At 40.1% G+C, this 16,254-nt stretch overlaps 1 protein-coding gene across 1 annotated transcript in view; it reads left to right on the forward strand.

Annotated features, from left to right (window-relative positions):
• Positions 1-16,254, forward strand: part of LOC104598360 (uncharacterized) — a 37,797-nt gene that overhangs the window by 2,675 nt on the left and 18,868 nt on the right. The window contains exon 2 of the mRNA XM_010260392.3: positions 1-16,254. This exon is cut by the window's right edge and continues 18,868 nt beyond it. The gene's annotated coding sequence lies outside the window, so the exon portion shown is untranslated.

Consider the following 16,254-nt stretch of genomic DNA (forward strand, 5'->3'; position numbering starts at 1 on the left):
GGCTGTTCACTGCTTTTCTTCATCTCAGGAAATATGAATAATGATCTAACATTTGCAGTGCTTCAACTCACCAAGTGCCAAATCTAAAAGGAATCCTTGTGTGGTTTGAACCAGTAACTGGGTTGCATATTAACATGCACAAAAGTGAATATTGCAGCAGGTGAAGTGGCTAATCTTGCTCTATTGGATGACAAAATGGGTTGTAAAATGTGGATTTTGCCATCTAAATATTTGTGGTTGCCTTTTAGGGAAAAATATACCTCAAAAGCAATTTGGAACCCCATTATAAAGAGGGTGGAAGTCGAAGTATTTATCTGAAGGGGGAATTGGTGCTGAACTGCTGATTAGAAATGTGCTTTCTTGTTTTCCTACTTATTTGCTCTCCATAAAACCAATTTTGACTAGCACTGCAAGAGCAATTAAGAAGAAAATGTGAAGCTTTTTATGGAAAGGTTGGAGGGAGGAGTTTAAATTTCACCTAGTAAATTGGAGAAGAGTTTGTGCTCCATGGGAGGAAGGGGGTTTGGGGTAAGGAACATTCATGAAGTCATTGTGGCTTTACTAGGAAAATGGTTTTGGAGATATGCCAAAGATCGCAATATTTTATTGGAGAAAATGATTGCAGACAAGTATGGATCCAATAATAGAGATTGGGGTCCTGGTTGGGCAAATAACTCCTTTGGATGCTCACTGTGAAAGGATTAGAGAAGGTACCGACAATTTTGCAGGGGTATCAGCTTTGAGGCAGGGAATGGAGCTAGGATTAGCTTCTGGGAGGATAGATGGGGTTTATAAAGGTCCGTCAAGGATGTGTTCTCTGCTCTTTTGGACTAGGTTCTAAGCAAGGTTGCTTCTATGAAGGAATATTACGATGAGCAGAATGGTTCTATTGGTTAGAATCCTGTTTTCAGGAGAAATCCTAATGATTGGAAAGTAAATCTGTATTCGAATTACTGTAGGTCCTAGATGATGCAAAGATAAATGGTAATTACCCAGATAAAAGGATATGGCATTGGAGTAATTCAAAGAAATTCTTTGTTTTGTCCTTTTACAAAAGTCTAGTTTTGGATGGAGACACCACGTTTCTGATTTGAAAGGTTTTGGGTATAGCGGTTCCCTCCCAAATTTCATGTTTTTTTTTTCTTTGTTATGATAAGAAGAGGGCTGGGTTGAAAATCCAAATTGCATCTTTTTGTAATAGCAATTTGGAACACCCAATCCAACTACAGAAGGACAAGGACCACAAAGACACAAACAATCATAATGAAAACTAGAGACCCCCATACAAAAGCAGCTAGCCTTCAGCTTCAAAGGTCTCGTCATACCCGTCGTCGTCCTCGTTCCATACCTTAACTTTTTTTTTTTTTTGAAAAGTAAATAAGAATTCCATTAGAAAAACCAAAAGAGAATACAAGAGGAAGGTGATAAGTTATCACCCGAGAGGAGAAACAAAACTGAGACACAGACTGATACAAATCAACAGCATACTACAGAATTCTAGCATAATAAAGATGAAAACACCTATAGGACTAGACCCTGAGCCATCTCCACATTCTCCCACCTGCATCGCAAGCATATAGAACCTAGCGAAATCAGGACCCTAATCTTCCCCTTCCAACACTTCCTCCTGCCCATCGTCATCTTCATCTGACATCTCTCCTCATCCAATTAAACCTTTAGGCTTTCTTCCCTCTTCCTCCTCCCAAACTCTTCAAAGGCTTTCCTGGCAAACTCCTTTACTGCCCCAGAAGAACAAGCCAAGGCTTTTACCAATCTCTACATCTTTTTCAGCAGCTTTCTCAATGGAAATACTTCCAGGTCTCTCCACCTTTTTTTCAGAGCTCTTATCAGGAACTCTCACAATAGAAGCAGATCCAATTTCCATAGTTTCTTCATGCAGAAGAGTCCCCACCTGATTACCCATATAGGAGACAACCTGAGAGTCCTCCTTAACAACTGCTTCGCTTGTCGATAAAACATTCTTACTCCCTCTTCTCTTATACACCCTCTTGTAGTTCCTTATGGGACCAGTCCCTACCAACCCAGGTTTCAACTGAGAGAAAACTTTGGTGATGTGAATAGTATGTGAATATCTCACTCCATTGACTCCAAGAGATTTTTTGGAGGTCACTTCTTCAGCTACACCCATATTTTTCTCAGCCTCCTCTTTCCTCCCCGAATTCACACCTAACCTTCCAATCACCATCTCAAATAGCCGGTGCTCAGCATCATCACCTTTGGCTTGAGGCAGGGCTCAACAGACCGTGCCAAGGTCAACATTTCCTCCATTGCCAAACCCTGATTTGCCTCCTGAGTCCTGAATCAGCAACAACAACCCCTCTTGAGTCCTTCTCCCTCTCTTTCAGCCCAATCTTTCCTTCTTTATGGATCTCGATAGAAACATTAGCCAAAATTCCAAATTCCTTTTGCACCAGAAATAGAAACCGGAGACGACGTACGAACATTTTCCTTCAATGTCACAGCTCCAACTTCCACCATAGATTGATCACATCAAACATGGGCCTCATCGCTATTGCTAGGGATTCAGACAACATCATGATCAGTATGATCCTAGCCCCCTTTGCAATCTTCACAGTGACCTTCTCCTTCTTCCTTCTACCATGCATTTCCTCCTTCCCCTATCAAATTCTTCTTCATTCTCTCTTCCCTTTTGCTCTTTTCAAATGTTTCGAAAGCTCATGAATTCCTCTCCACCCCAAAAAATAACCCTAAGCTCTTGCTTATTCTAACACCCCTGTCGGCCAAGCTCTTAATCTCCACTATATCCCCCTCCTTTCTAGCTTGTTGAGACATAGTGAAACAACTCTCACCATTCCATTTTTTCCTTTGTCACTATAAGGGCCAGCCGAGTTCAAGAGTCGTAGAGCAACTTTAAGTTGTACCACTAACATCATTGTATTCTCTAGGGGCACATCCTTCTTAGCTCGGTACATTATTCCTATTGATATGCCTAACCCCATTGATGTAGATGCTTTTACCGTGGATGATCTTGACATTCCTATTGCAAAAAAAAGGGTGTCAAGTCCTGTACCACTAAGCATCCCATTTCCTATTTTTCTTCCTATGGTAACATCTCACCTTCTTTCCATGCCTCTCTTTCTTCTATTGACAATGTTCCTATTCCTAGGAATGTGGTAGAGGCCTTGTTGGTACTTGAATGGATAGATGCAATGAATGAATAAATAAGTGCTTTATATAAAAATGGTACATGGGGATTGGTGGACCTTCTTGAAGGATAAGAACCATTAGGATGTAAGTGGGTATTTACAGTGAAACACATGGTTGTTGGCATAATGGAAAGGTATAAAGCCCAGTTGGTGGCAAAGGGTTTTGTTGAGCAAGAGCAAGAGAAGAGAGGAGAGGAGAAGAGAGAAGAGAGGTGAGTCGAGTGACTGAAAGCCCTCCAGAACTTAGGGGGCGAATGAAAGAAATTATTATTTATACTAGTCCAGTCGAACAATATAAATAGAAGAGAAATTACAACAGTACCCTTGTGGTACTAAACCTGAATACACAAACAACTGTCAACACTCCCCCTCAAGTTGGAGCATAGATATCAATCATGCCCAACTTGTCACAAAGATCATGATGTCTGGAAAGGTTTAAACCCTTTGTAAAGATGTCTGCAAGCTGGTTCTCAGAAGTGACATAGGGGGTACACACTTCGCCTGTGATAACTCTCTCTGATTAAATGCTTGTCAACTTCGATGTGCTTTGTTCTATCATGTAGCACCGGATTGGCAGCAATGCTTATAGCTGCTTTGTTATCACAAAATAGAGTTATAGGTTTGGCCACTGTGAAACCCAACTCCCCCAACAAATTCTTTATCCACATGCCTTCAGCAACCTTGTGGGCCATAGCACGATATTCAGCTTCAACACTGGATCTAGCCACCACATTTTGCTTTTTACTCCTCCATGTAACAAGGCTCCCTCCTATATAGGTGCAGTAGCCACTGGTAGACTTTCTGTCACTTTGGGATCCAACCCAATCTGCATCTGTATAAACTTCAACTTTCAAATGTTCGTGCTTTTGAAATAACAAACTACTACCTGGATACTTCTTTAGATATCGGAGGATTCTCTCTGCTGCTTCAAGATGGGAAGACCTAGGAGCATGCATGAACTGACTGAGGACACCAACAGCATATGCAATGTCTGGGCGAGTCATAGAAAGGTATAACAATCTCCCTACAAGCCTCTGAAACTGTTTCACATCCTTGAAATGTTCACCACAATTGTCACCTAATTTATGGTTGGGGTCAATGGGAGAGTCAACTGGCTTCACCCCCATCTTCCCAGTGTCCTGAAGTAAATCTAGGACATTTCCTTTGAGAAATGAAGATACCCTTCTTTGATCGGGTGACTTCAATTCCAAGGAAGTATCTGGCAGGTCCTAGATCCTTCACTTCAAATTGAGTGGCAAGAAAAAATTTCAATCTCTGAATTTCATCCTCCCAGTCACCAGTAACAATTATGTCATCCACATATACAATTAGAGCAGCAATTTTACCTTTTCCTCTTTTCACAAACAGTGTGTGATCTGATTGACATTGCCTGTATCCTTTCTATTGAACTGCCACATGGAATCTACTGAACCAAGCTCTTGGTGATTGTTTCAGCCCGTATAAGGACTTCTTCAACTTGCACACTTTCTGTTCATTGCCTTGAGCTAGAAAACCAGGAGGTTGAATCATGTACACTTCCTCTTCAAGGCCACCATTCAAGAATGCATTCTTGATGTCAAGCTGGTGTAAAACCCAATCCAGATTAGCCGCAAGAGAGAAAAGGACTCTAATGGAATTCATCTTGGCAACGGGGGCAAAAGTTTCTGCATAATCAACTCCATACACTTGAGTAAATCCCTTTGCCACTAAGCGAGCTTTATACCTTTTCACTGTTCCATTAGCCTTATGCTTGACTGTGAACACCCATTTACATCCAATTGGAACCTTTCCCTTAGGAAGATCAACAAGTTCCCATGTGCCATTTTTGTGAAGGGCATTAATTTCTTCCCTCATGGCATTTGTCCACTCAGGAACTGAAAGAGCTTCTGCCACATTCTTAGGGATAGGGACACTGTCAATAGAGGTAAGGAAAGCACAGAATGAGGGTGAAATGTTCTCATAGGAGACAAAGTTGGAAATGGGATGTTTAGTGGTGCACAATCTAACACCCTTCCTGTGAGCAATAGGGTGGTCAAGATCATTAGCAGTAGAGGAATCATTTTCAATAGATTCGAGGACATCATCGGGAGCCAAAATACCTAAGTGAGTATGATCCTCCCCCGAGGAGTCTGGTGGCACTAGAGGAACAGCTTCCGGATTCTCTACAGCTCTTGAATTTGGTTGGCCTTTGCGACGACGAGAAAAAACATGAAAAGGCGGAGGGTCAGGGAGAGGGGGAAGCTGAACCAGTTTCTCCTCATGCCTACACTCCCCCTGAGGAGAAACAGGATAGAAAGACTCATCTTCAAAGAAAGAAACATCCATGGAGACATAGAATTTACGAGAAACATGATCAAAACAACGGTATCCCTTTTGAGTGAAGGAGTAACCAAGAAATATACAAGGGATAGCACGAGAATCCAATTTCCCACGGTGGGAGACAGATTTTGGACAAAACACCGACAACTAAAGACACGAGGAGGAATAGAAAGAAGAGGAGCCTTAGGAAAGAGAAGTTGATGTGGGGCTTTGTACTCTAACCGACGAGAGGGCATACGGTTTATAAGGTAAGTGGAACAAAGAACAACTTCAAACCAAAACTGTTTGGGAACATTCATATGAAGAAGTAAACCCTGAGCCACTTCAAGGAGATGCCGGTTTTTCCGTTCGGCCACACCATTTTGTTGTGGTGTGCGGGCATAAGAGCTACGGTGAAGGGAACCATGCGAAGCAAAAAACTCTGTGAGGTCACTATGAAAAAATTGTTTTGCATTGTCTGATTGAAAAATTTGGATTTCAGTTTGAAATTGAGTGAAGATCATCCGCTGGAAATCTTGAATGATTTTTGGTACTTCTTCCCTAGTTCGCATCGGGTATACCGATGTATATCTAGAATAATCATCAATGAGGGTAATGAAATACTTGTAGCCACTCTCAGATGGTAAAGTAACAGGGCCCCATACATCAGAATGAACAATGTGAAACGGAGATTCAGATTTACTATTTCTTTGAAGAAAATGAGTTCTACAATGCTTACTTAACTGACACGTTTGACAAGAAAAATCAGAAACAGACATTGACTTAAACAGTTCTGGGAATACAACATCAAAGACTCAAAAGACAGATGACCAAGACGACAATGCCATAAATAGACCTTTTTCTTACAGGACTGACTCATAAACTGACTCATAGATTCTGTAACATGAAGACCAGCCTTATTCTCCAGCATGTAAAGTCCATCAGCCATACGACCCCTACCAATCGTCCTCCCCGAGGCCAGATCCTGAATCACACAATGGGAAGGGAAAAAAATCACTGAGCAATTCAAGGAATTAGTAACACTACTAACAGAGAACAAATTAATGGGAAATTTTGGAACATGAAGGACATCAGAAAGGGTAAAACCAAGAGGAAGAGAGAGAGTTCCTTGACCAGCAAAGGGTGTTTGCATAGTGTCGCAAGTAGAAGTACAAGTAGAAGATGCTGCCTCTCCCCCTGTCTACAAGTAGAAGATGCTGCCTGCAATTGATAAATTTTGGCATAGTGTCGCAATTCTGAATATGTAGACTTTGCTTGTTCCCAGATTTCATTTGCAGTTTCAGCCCACATGAAATTCTTCCTTAATTGAGGTTGCATGGAAACCAAGAGCCAGGACATGACAATACTATTCTCCTGATTCCATTTATCATATTCAGCACTCCCAGAGGATGGTTCTTTTAACCTCCCATTGATATAGCCTATCTTCCCCCTTGCAGTGATGTATAATTTGATCCCTTTTGACCACTTCGGGTAATTTAAACCATCAAGAGGGACAACAGCCATAGGAAAGGATAGGTCACCCCCACCCATTCCATTCAGCATTGAGGAGACTCCAGATGTGGCTGAGTCTTCACTGCCCATGATATCAGAATAAAAAATGAAGGAGCAACCAAAAAAGTACAGCCGTACAAGGCTATTGCAGAAATAGGTCCTTTTGACCTCCGGTTTCACTAAGAGCAAAAAAAAATGAACACCGTTGTTGTTTGTACAAGAACAGGTCCTTCTGACCTACAGTTTCACTGAGAACAAAAAATAGAACATTGCTGTTGCAGTACAAGAATAGGTCCTTCTGACCTACAGCTTCACTGAGAACAAAACAAAAAACTGAACACTGCTGTTGCAGTACTGAAACAGGTCCTTCTGACCTACGATTTCGCTGAAACAAGTCTGAACACTGCTGTTGCAGTACAAGAACAGGTCTGAATGACCTAATTAGTAGGCCTGATAGCTAACCAGTCGAGGAGATCAACAGGGTAGCCGAACAGTCAATCAATAAGATTAATATTGAGCAGACAATCAATCGGCTGAACAAACAATCAACAGTCCACAATACAAATAAAAAAAAAGGTTGAATACAGTTACTGTGTTAAGGAATACAGTAGGGCAGCCGAACAGGCACTTAACAATAGGCAGCCAAACAAACAACAGTAGGGCAACCGAACAGTTCATCAAACAATAGGCAGCCGAACAGACAAGGATGATAGTACCTCTTTTAGTTTCAGATGATAGTCTCCCTGTAAACCAGAACTCCTTCTACGAACCTCAAACAATAGGCAGCCGAACAGAAGATGACCAATACTTCTTTTAGTTTCAGATGTTACCCTTTCTGAAGACAGAACACCCTCTACAAACCTCAAACAATATTCTCTCTACAGTCGAGCAGACAAGAGGTGCAACTTCTGGGCTGGAAGATGAAAAGACTCTGTAACTTCTGGGTCGAACTGATTTCACCAGATTAGGAGTTTGATTGGAGACAGCACTGGATGCAATAGCAGTTAGCTTGACATCACCCTTCAGGCCTGGACGACTTGCTCTGATACCATGTTGAGCAAGAGCAAGAGAAGAGAGGAGAGGAAAAGAGAGAAGAGAGTTGAGTCGAGTGACTGAAAGCCCTCCAGAACTTAGGGGGCGAATGAAAGAAATTATTATTTATACTAGTCCAGTCGTACAATATAAACATAAGAGAAATTACAACAGTACCCTTGTGGTACTAAACCTGAATACACAAACAACTGTCAACAGGTTTCACACAAGTGTATAGAGTGAGTGGATTATATACTGACATTTGCCCCAGTAGCCAAGATGAATTCCATTAGAGTCCTCTCATTGATAGCTAGTTTTGACTAGGACCTTAACTAGTTAGATATCAAGAATGCTTTCTTAAATGGTAATATAGAAGAAGAGGTGTATACGGTTCAACCTCTTGGTTTTTGTGCTAAAGGCAGGGAGTAGAAAGTGTGCAAACTAAAAATATCCTTGTATGGCCTAAAACAATTGCCAAAGGCTTGGTTTAATAGGTTCCATCTAGTTGTGCAACAAACTGGTTTTAAGTAGTTCTAGTCCAACCATACACTAATTGTGAAGAGGGGCGAAGGTAAAATTACAACCTTGATAGTGTATATTGATGACGTTGTAGTCATTGGAGATTGGACAAGTGAAATTCAAAAGTTGGAGAAGTTCTTAGACACTCAGTTTGAAGTGAAAGATCTAGTTACCTTGAGGTATTTTCTTAGAATTGAAGTTGTCCACTCACAAAAGGGGATCTTCATTCTCAATGGAAATACATCCTAAATTAAATTTGTTGTAGGACATAGATAAACTAAGAGTAAAGCTAGTTGATTCTCCTATTGATCCAAATCACGAGTTGGGTTTCTATCATGGAGACAGAGGATGTGAAACAATTTTAGAGATTTGTGGGAAGAATTTTGTATTTGTCTATGACCATGATTGTTCTTAGTTAGTTCATGCATGCCCCTAAGGCCATTTACATGAGCATTCTTAGGTATCTCAAGAAGTTTCTAGGGGCTGGTTTGTTAATCCAGAAGCATGGACATTTAAAAGTGGAAGTGTATATAGATGTTGATTGGGTTGGGTCATAGATGACAGGAAATCCACCGGTGGATATTACACCTTTGTGGGAGGAAACCTAATCACATGGAGAAGTAAGATACAAAGTGTGGTGGCTAGGCCACTGCAGAAGCAAAATACATAACTATATCTCATGGAGTTGCTGAAATATTGTGGATAAAGAATTTGTTGAATGAGTTGGGATTTGCAGTTGATAGACCCATGTCATTGTATTGTGACAATAAGGCTGCTATTAATATTACAGCTAACCTTGTCCTCCATGATAGAACTAAACACATTGAAGTGGGCAAACACTTTTTCAAGGAGAAGCTTGTGAATTGCTAAGTATGCACCCCTTAGGTTAGTTCTGAAGAGCAACTTGCAAATATCTTCACAAAGGGTTTACATCACTTTTGGCATAGTTGTGTGACAAGTTGGGCATGATTGACATCTATGCCCTAACTTGAGGGGAAGTGCTAACAGTACTTGTACTTATAGTTACAAGGCCTTTTTGTCATTGTACTCTTTTTTATTTTATTAGTTGGGTCACCCTAATATAAATAGAAGAGATGGTGCCACCAGTCTTACTTTTTAACTCCCAATCATCTATTTCTCTCTTCTTCCTTTCTTATTTACCATCAATTTCTTCCAAGAAACAATGGATAAATAAACTTTGTAAATGTTTAACTCACAGCTTGTCATCTCTTAGTGCCAATCTATTGTAGTTCAGAACTGTCTGATGTATAAATTTGGAATGTTGTTTTTTTCAAACAAAGCCATGACTATAATACTTAATCACTATCCTTTGATTGATATGGTGAATATCAATTTATTTTTCCCTTATCTTAAGTGGCATATTCTTTTTTGCTACACAGTTTTGGCATTTTGTAAGGCAAGAAACGAAAAAAAATCAGGAACTTTTGTTTTCCATCTTACACTAGAAACATTAAGAGAGCTAAACTGTTTACAACAAGCATCATTAACCCATGTAGAAGAAATGAGTCCAGGGCATGAAATACTACTACAAGGAAGAAAATGGGTGTGCTGATTTTATATGACTTTCACACAAGTGGAGTGCAAAATAAAATATAATTGTCCACTCTCAAATATTAATATGGATCTGTATGTTGATGCCTATTGGTGTCACCCCAAGATTGTCCAAACTCCAAATATTTAGTAGTTGACTCGTTGAAGTATCCTTGCCTATCAATAAAAAACACCAAAAATATAGCAAATGCAAGCCATTTCCAAATTTCAGTGCAGAAGGCTGACAGCTCTCATAAAAGAGACCTTACCAGCAAGCTAGCTTGCACCTTCAGGTTTAAGTGTCACTAGTTAACTTTTGTTTGATTGAAATTGTTTATTGATTTGCCTTTTAATGAATAAAATGGCCATATAATTTATGGTTAAAATAGTGAACCCAACTTGTCATTCAGCAATTAAGGAGTTCACAGCCTACTTAATTACTTATTTAGATTACTGTGTTTTTTGTTGTTTTGGATGGTATGAAAGAGCATGGCGATCTTCAAAATGGTATTTTCTGAAGTATCAACTCTTGAATGCTGGGATGGGGGTTGAATCGTTTGATTTAGATGCTCTTTTTTTTGTTGAGGAAAGTAAAGCCTGGAATCTGTGTATTGTAGGATGTATTTTTATCCTTGTTGAAGATGTTGCTAGTCAACTATGGTCTCTGTGAAGGTCGATGCATAATCTATGCAAATGGAGCCATTGCAACACTGTTTCTTCAAATTTAGATTTTAATGAGCAAAATTACACAATGCATTGGGCCAAGGTCTCTGAATTTTATTTGTCCAGTGGTTAATCCTTCAAGAATGGAGTCCTGGAAGACCTCTCTTAAACTGGGCTTTGCATGAAGCATGAATGTGAGTTCACATTCATGATCTTACATTGGAACATGTTAGATAATTGGTTGGGGAAAGGATTGGACCTACTCTTAAAGCTCTAAAAAATTGAGGTTTGTGGGTATTTTTGAGGCCTTAAGGTTGTGATTAATATTAATAGGACTTCAAAATAGATGCATTTGTGCATAGTTTGATTTGGGTATTATATTGTTATAGAATTTGTAATCACTCTGCCATGTTTGTGGATGAGTGGGCCACCAGTTTAGAAGAGATAATGTACCATTTAGTGGGAAGGTGAACCTTATTAGTATCTCCATAATTGCTCTTTGATTTGACCCAGTCCCTGGTTGAGGAATGAAGTTACCTGAAGGTCTTGGACTGCACCTGCTTTCCAAGGTTTGGTAATGTCTTAGCAGCAATCTATTTTGAGGGGTTCTGGTGAATCATCTAGATTTGTTTGTGCTGATTGAGAATCTGATGTTGGTGTGGAAGAGGATTATTGAAGTGGTGTGCTACTCCCAATGGGCTATTTATGTTCTTTTACATAAGCCTTGTTGAGGGATGCCTAAATAAGGGGATCTGGGGATTCATATAATTTCTCTTTTTAGTATAAACTATAAAATATACTGATTAGGGTGCGAGAAGAAACTATAACTCTCAGCTAACTATTCTGATTTTCTCTTCTTTCTTTTTCTTCTTCTTCAAACTTGATTCTAATAAGGAATAATTCTCAAGTTGGATTCAGAGCTTTTTTCAAGTTGAATCTATCTTCATACACTTTCCAAGGTGTTGCTGATGTCAACATCCATTAAGCATCCCACAACTGTATGTCCTGTCAAGTAACCCCTCACAAGAAACCCTAGAATCTGTTAAGAGGCCAATTATGTTTGATCTGTAACATATTTCTGAAGACTATGGAAGTGTTCCTATATTTTTTTTGATCGTATTTGAAAATTTGGCAACTTTTTCTTCCCTCTGTTTTGCTTCCTATCTTTATCAGTCCTTTTGAGTTGTTCTTGGTTGAATCATGACTGGTTCGAGTAGATATAAATTCCAGAACATTATCACAACAATGCTGCCGATTGGTGATGATGTTGGAAGCATGATTTCAGTCTCCATTGATGTTTGAAGGGGCTGAAATGCTGTTTATTGCTTTGTGTTTTCTGCCAGAGTGTTTTGATTCCAAGGACTAGGAGAGAATCCTTTTTTGTGTCCCAGAAGAGGAGTTCTTTGTGGGACTGTTATGTTTGGTCAGTGAATTGTAGATGGTGTTTTGAGTTTAGTATTTTATGACTGTCCCCTTTGATCCTATATTTTTGTCTTTTGGCTTCATGGGGCTACACAATGGTGGGTAGCCCATCCCCCATCCCCTTAACCCCCAACTGGTGGCAGTGGGATTTGATTCAAGGTATCTGCTACAACTAGTCAGAGATCCTACCAACTGAGACACCATCAGCTTGTCCCCTTTGATTTTATAGATGGTGCAAGTAGTCAGTAGTGTTATGGGAATTTGAGAGGGTTCTAACATTCAGATCACTAAGTTATGTTGGATGGAAATAACTTTTTAGAGTAGTCTTAATTGGCTAAGTCGTCTATTGAAGGCAAAGGAAAGCTAGGATATCTTACAGTAAAACTTACTGTCCTGGTTAATATGTTCTATGTAGTAGCATATGGCCAGGAATTACATGTTCTTATCAACTTCCAAGGAGATCCGGGATAGAGGTCATGCCACTTATTCTCAACCCCAAAATGTTGCCATTGTTAGAGTCTATAAACTAGGAGGGAGACTTGTAATATACAGCAGGGAGAGAGGTCTATTGTTGTATATTTCTCCTCATTATGGGTTGTTTGGGAAGAGAGTGGTCATTTGGAGGCACTAGAGTTGAGGGATCCACTTGATGCTAAGTAGTGTGGGAAATCAAATATTTGATTTCTCATGGCTGGGCTGAATGTATTGTGTTGGCTAAGTAACATATTTGAACAATTGAACTCCTGGCTGGGCTGAATGCTAGTTGTGATTTTACCAAAAAACACATTCTAAGCTGATATTCTCATTCTTCTTATTGGCATTCTATTGTCTAGGAAGAAGAGAGGAGGATCATTGTGATACCTATTCTGGTAGAAGAGCATTAAACTTGTTTACCATGAGATAGAAAAGAGAAAATGGTAAGGGTGTATCTTCTGGGAAATCTAAAGAGGTGTTATGTGACTATTATAAGAGGTCAAGACACATTGGAGATAAGTGTTGGAAGCTTCATCCTACCTTGAAGACTGAGCTGTTTAAAATAGGAAAGAAAGGAAATGCTATTGTTGCTACCTCTCAGACACCTACTCAACATTCTTCCACATGAGCTAGCAGTTTTGAAGTTGCAAGGAAATTAAGGAATCTATTGGTTTGGTTTGAGACTAGTGGGTGTCTAGTTCTATAGGCCTTGGTGCACCCTCCATTGCCTTTGCTAAGTCATGGTAGGTGCTTGCCTTAATGCCTTTTATCACTTTTCCCAGTCCTTTGGTTCTAGATTCAAAGAGTTACTGATCAAATGATGGTATGTTTTCTCACATTACTTCTTGTAGCAGGGTGTAGCCTAGTGCTGGGAAGGAGAGGTCTGTTTGGAAGGCGACTGCTTGGCTTAATGTGTTAGGGGAGGCTTTTTCTTATTGGGTTCTCAAAGGGTTACTAAGGTTTCCTTCCGGATAAGAAGATGATCTCCCTAGTAATGGGGTCCTCTATATATAACCTTGCCTTCTGTAGAGATTACGAGGTATTCCATCATTGGGAAGTTTCCTCTTATATGACATGATTGATGTTGATTTGTAATTGGGGGGCGGGGGAAGACAGGGAGTGGGGGAGGAAGATGAGGATTCTTAGTTGATTTGTAAGAGGTATAAGGAATGGAAGGAGGAAGTTAGTGAGGAATTGCCTCGGTGGTTCTTCTCCAAGAAATTATTTCTTGTAATCTCTGTTTTGAAGTTGGTTTGTCAACTAGACAACCAACATTTTGAGATGTATTGCGTTTTTCAGTTTAATGAAATTTCCTTTCATCCTTCAAAAAAATGATGTTGATACCTAAAAGTTCAGGATCATGTTGATCTGTTTCCTCTTTTGTGCTAATTAGGGCTTTGCCACATGCTTTTCTGGGGTTGTGATATTGTCATGTGTGCCAGAGCATGCTGACTATAACCCCCTTCCTTCTGTCTTAGTATTTGGTGTTGTGGCATCCTATGACATGCTATGTAATTAGTGGCTATTTAACTTGTTGATGGTGCGATAGCATCTCCTTTAGTAAGCACTTATTCCAGATTTTGCTAGTGAGAATTGGACTGGTGATTTTTGGGTCGTTCCATGTCACTCAGCCACCTTACCTACTAAAGGAGTGAATTCTTAAGTAGGCATGACCTTGGGTTGTGGTGTGCTTCCTATTCGTACTTTGTTTGCCCTTTCCCCTAATGGTAATTTTGATTGTCATTTGTGTCATTCCTTTTCTTATTGTTATTATTATATATTTTTATATTTTGGAAGCGGGTTGTTTCAGGGGCCCCTATTTGTAAAATAGAGAGATGGCAGTCCTTAGAAGTTATTCTTGGCATCATGGGTTGAATATGGGTTGGATGTGTGGCAGGTTAAGACATGCGACAGGCTTCAAAAGTTGCTCCCTCTATCCATTGGTTTCAAATTTTGGCTATTTGAATCTCTTGGGGTTTTTTGTTTCTTCTATCCATGGCGAAGTCGGTGTCTGGTGCTTCTATCATTTTTTTAGCAATTGGATGTAGAAAACCTGGAGGAGCAAGCTAGAAGGGTGAAGGAGTCGTTTGCTGGTCAAGCATAGTGCCCCCTACGCTTGCTATTCCTGGTGAGGTGCCTTATGACATTATTAAAGGTGAGGAGCTTCTTTGTTTTCGCTCTCCATCGCTGCACAAAGAGATTGTTTGGCATTTCCATGTAGCCGATGGTGACAACTACGACAAGTGGGCTAAGTTTGTTCTGTAATCGCCCATATTCTGTAAGTTCCTTCTTGATTCCTCTCTAATCTGGGCAGTTGATTATTTTATTGGAATGGCCAAGGTGAGGGACCTATGGTTTAATTCCTTTCGTGTCTTGGTGGTGTTGCCACACACACACTTTTGTGAGTGCCTTTGGGGAGTTTGCTCCCACAATCGAAAACGTAGTTTGTTTGTTGGGTTTGTCCATGAGGTTGAAGTATAGTCCTTCCGAGTTGTAGAATATTGAATGCCTATTGAGGGGCTTTTGGAATTTATAAGGCTTTATCGAAGCACATTGCTGCTTTTAAGGGCTCTTTGAGAGGTATGAGCCATTGTGGCAAGACGCTGCTACATAGATGGCTTAGTTATTGGTATCATGACCTAAAGAATGTTATGGAAGGTAGGAGTCAAGTTCATTTAACAACCTTCATTTGGTATTTCTTATCAAGGCTTTTATTTCATGGTAGTCCTGACATGGGTTTCAGGCCAGTTTACTATCCGTGGTTGTTTTAGTATCTATGGGTTTTAGTCTTCCGCTAATGCCTATTGGAAGGGTTACAAATCAAATTAGACATGGCCGAACTAGGTTTAGTGGCTGGCTGAATTTTTAAAATTTTTCTAACCCCACCAGGGAATCGATTCTTCAGTAATTTTGAAATCTGAAATTTCAGGATCGATCTTGCACTGAACTGGACCATGTTTGAAACCCAAATTAAAATTGATCATACCTGATACAGAGACCGCAATGTGCAGCTTCCAAAGTCGTAGCTCACGCCTAATATCAGTCCCAAAATTGGCCTCCAATTGAAGATGGCGAAGTGTGTACGTGAAGCCGATTCAACAACACCGTTTCAGCAAAATCGGTCTCCAACTTGCTTGGATCAAAGTGGGTATGTGAACTTGATATCCTTTGATTTTTTTCTTGCAAAAACACAGTAGAGGACTGATGGAAATTAGTCCTTATCACAGCTGGGCCAAATTAGGGCTTCTGGGAGGTAATGAAGAAAAAAGAGCAAGAGAGAGGAAAGAATTGGTGAATTCACCCCTCCCCTCTTAGTCCCTTATATAGAGCACTCTCCTAACCTGATTAAGAGCTGATCTAGATCAAATTTGGATGAGGACTTTATCCTTAATTGATAAGAACTCTCTTCTTAAGAGAATGGGTGCTCCATACCTAGATCCATGCCCATTTTCAACCCAAATCAAGTTGTCATGTAATCGCTTAAATAATCATATTAGTAGTGGGCCTTAGGCCCATTTTCTCTAATGGTTCACGTACTAAGGTGTTGTATGGCCACTTTGGCTTGAATATTGTATGGTGCGGGACCCACAAAGGT

This window comes from Nelumbo nucifera, chromosome 7, assembly GCF_055504915.1.
Source record: "Nelumbo nucifera cultivar China Antique chromosome 7, China Antique-T2T, whole genome shotgun sequence".
NCBI classification, from domain to species: Eukaryota; Viridiplantae; Streptophyta; class Magnoliopsida; order Proteales; family Nelumbonaceae; genus Nelumbo; species Nelumbo nucifera.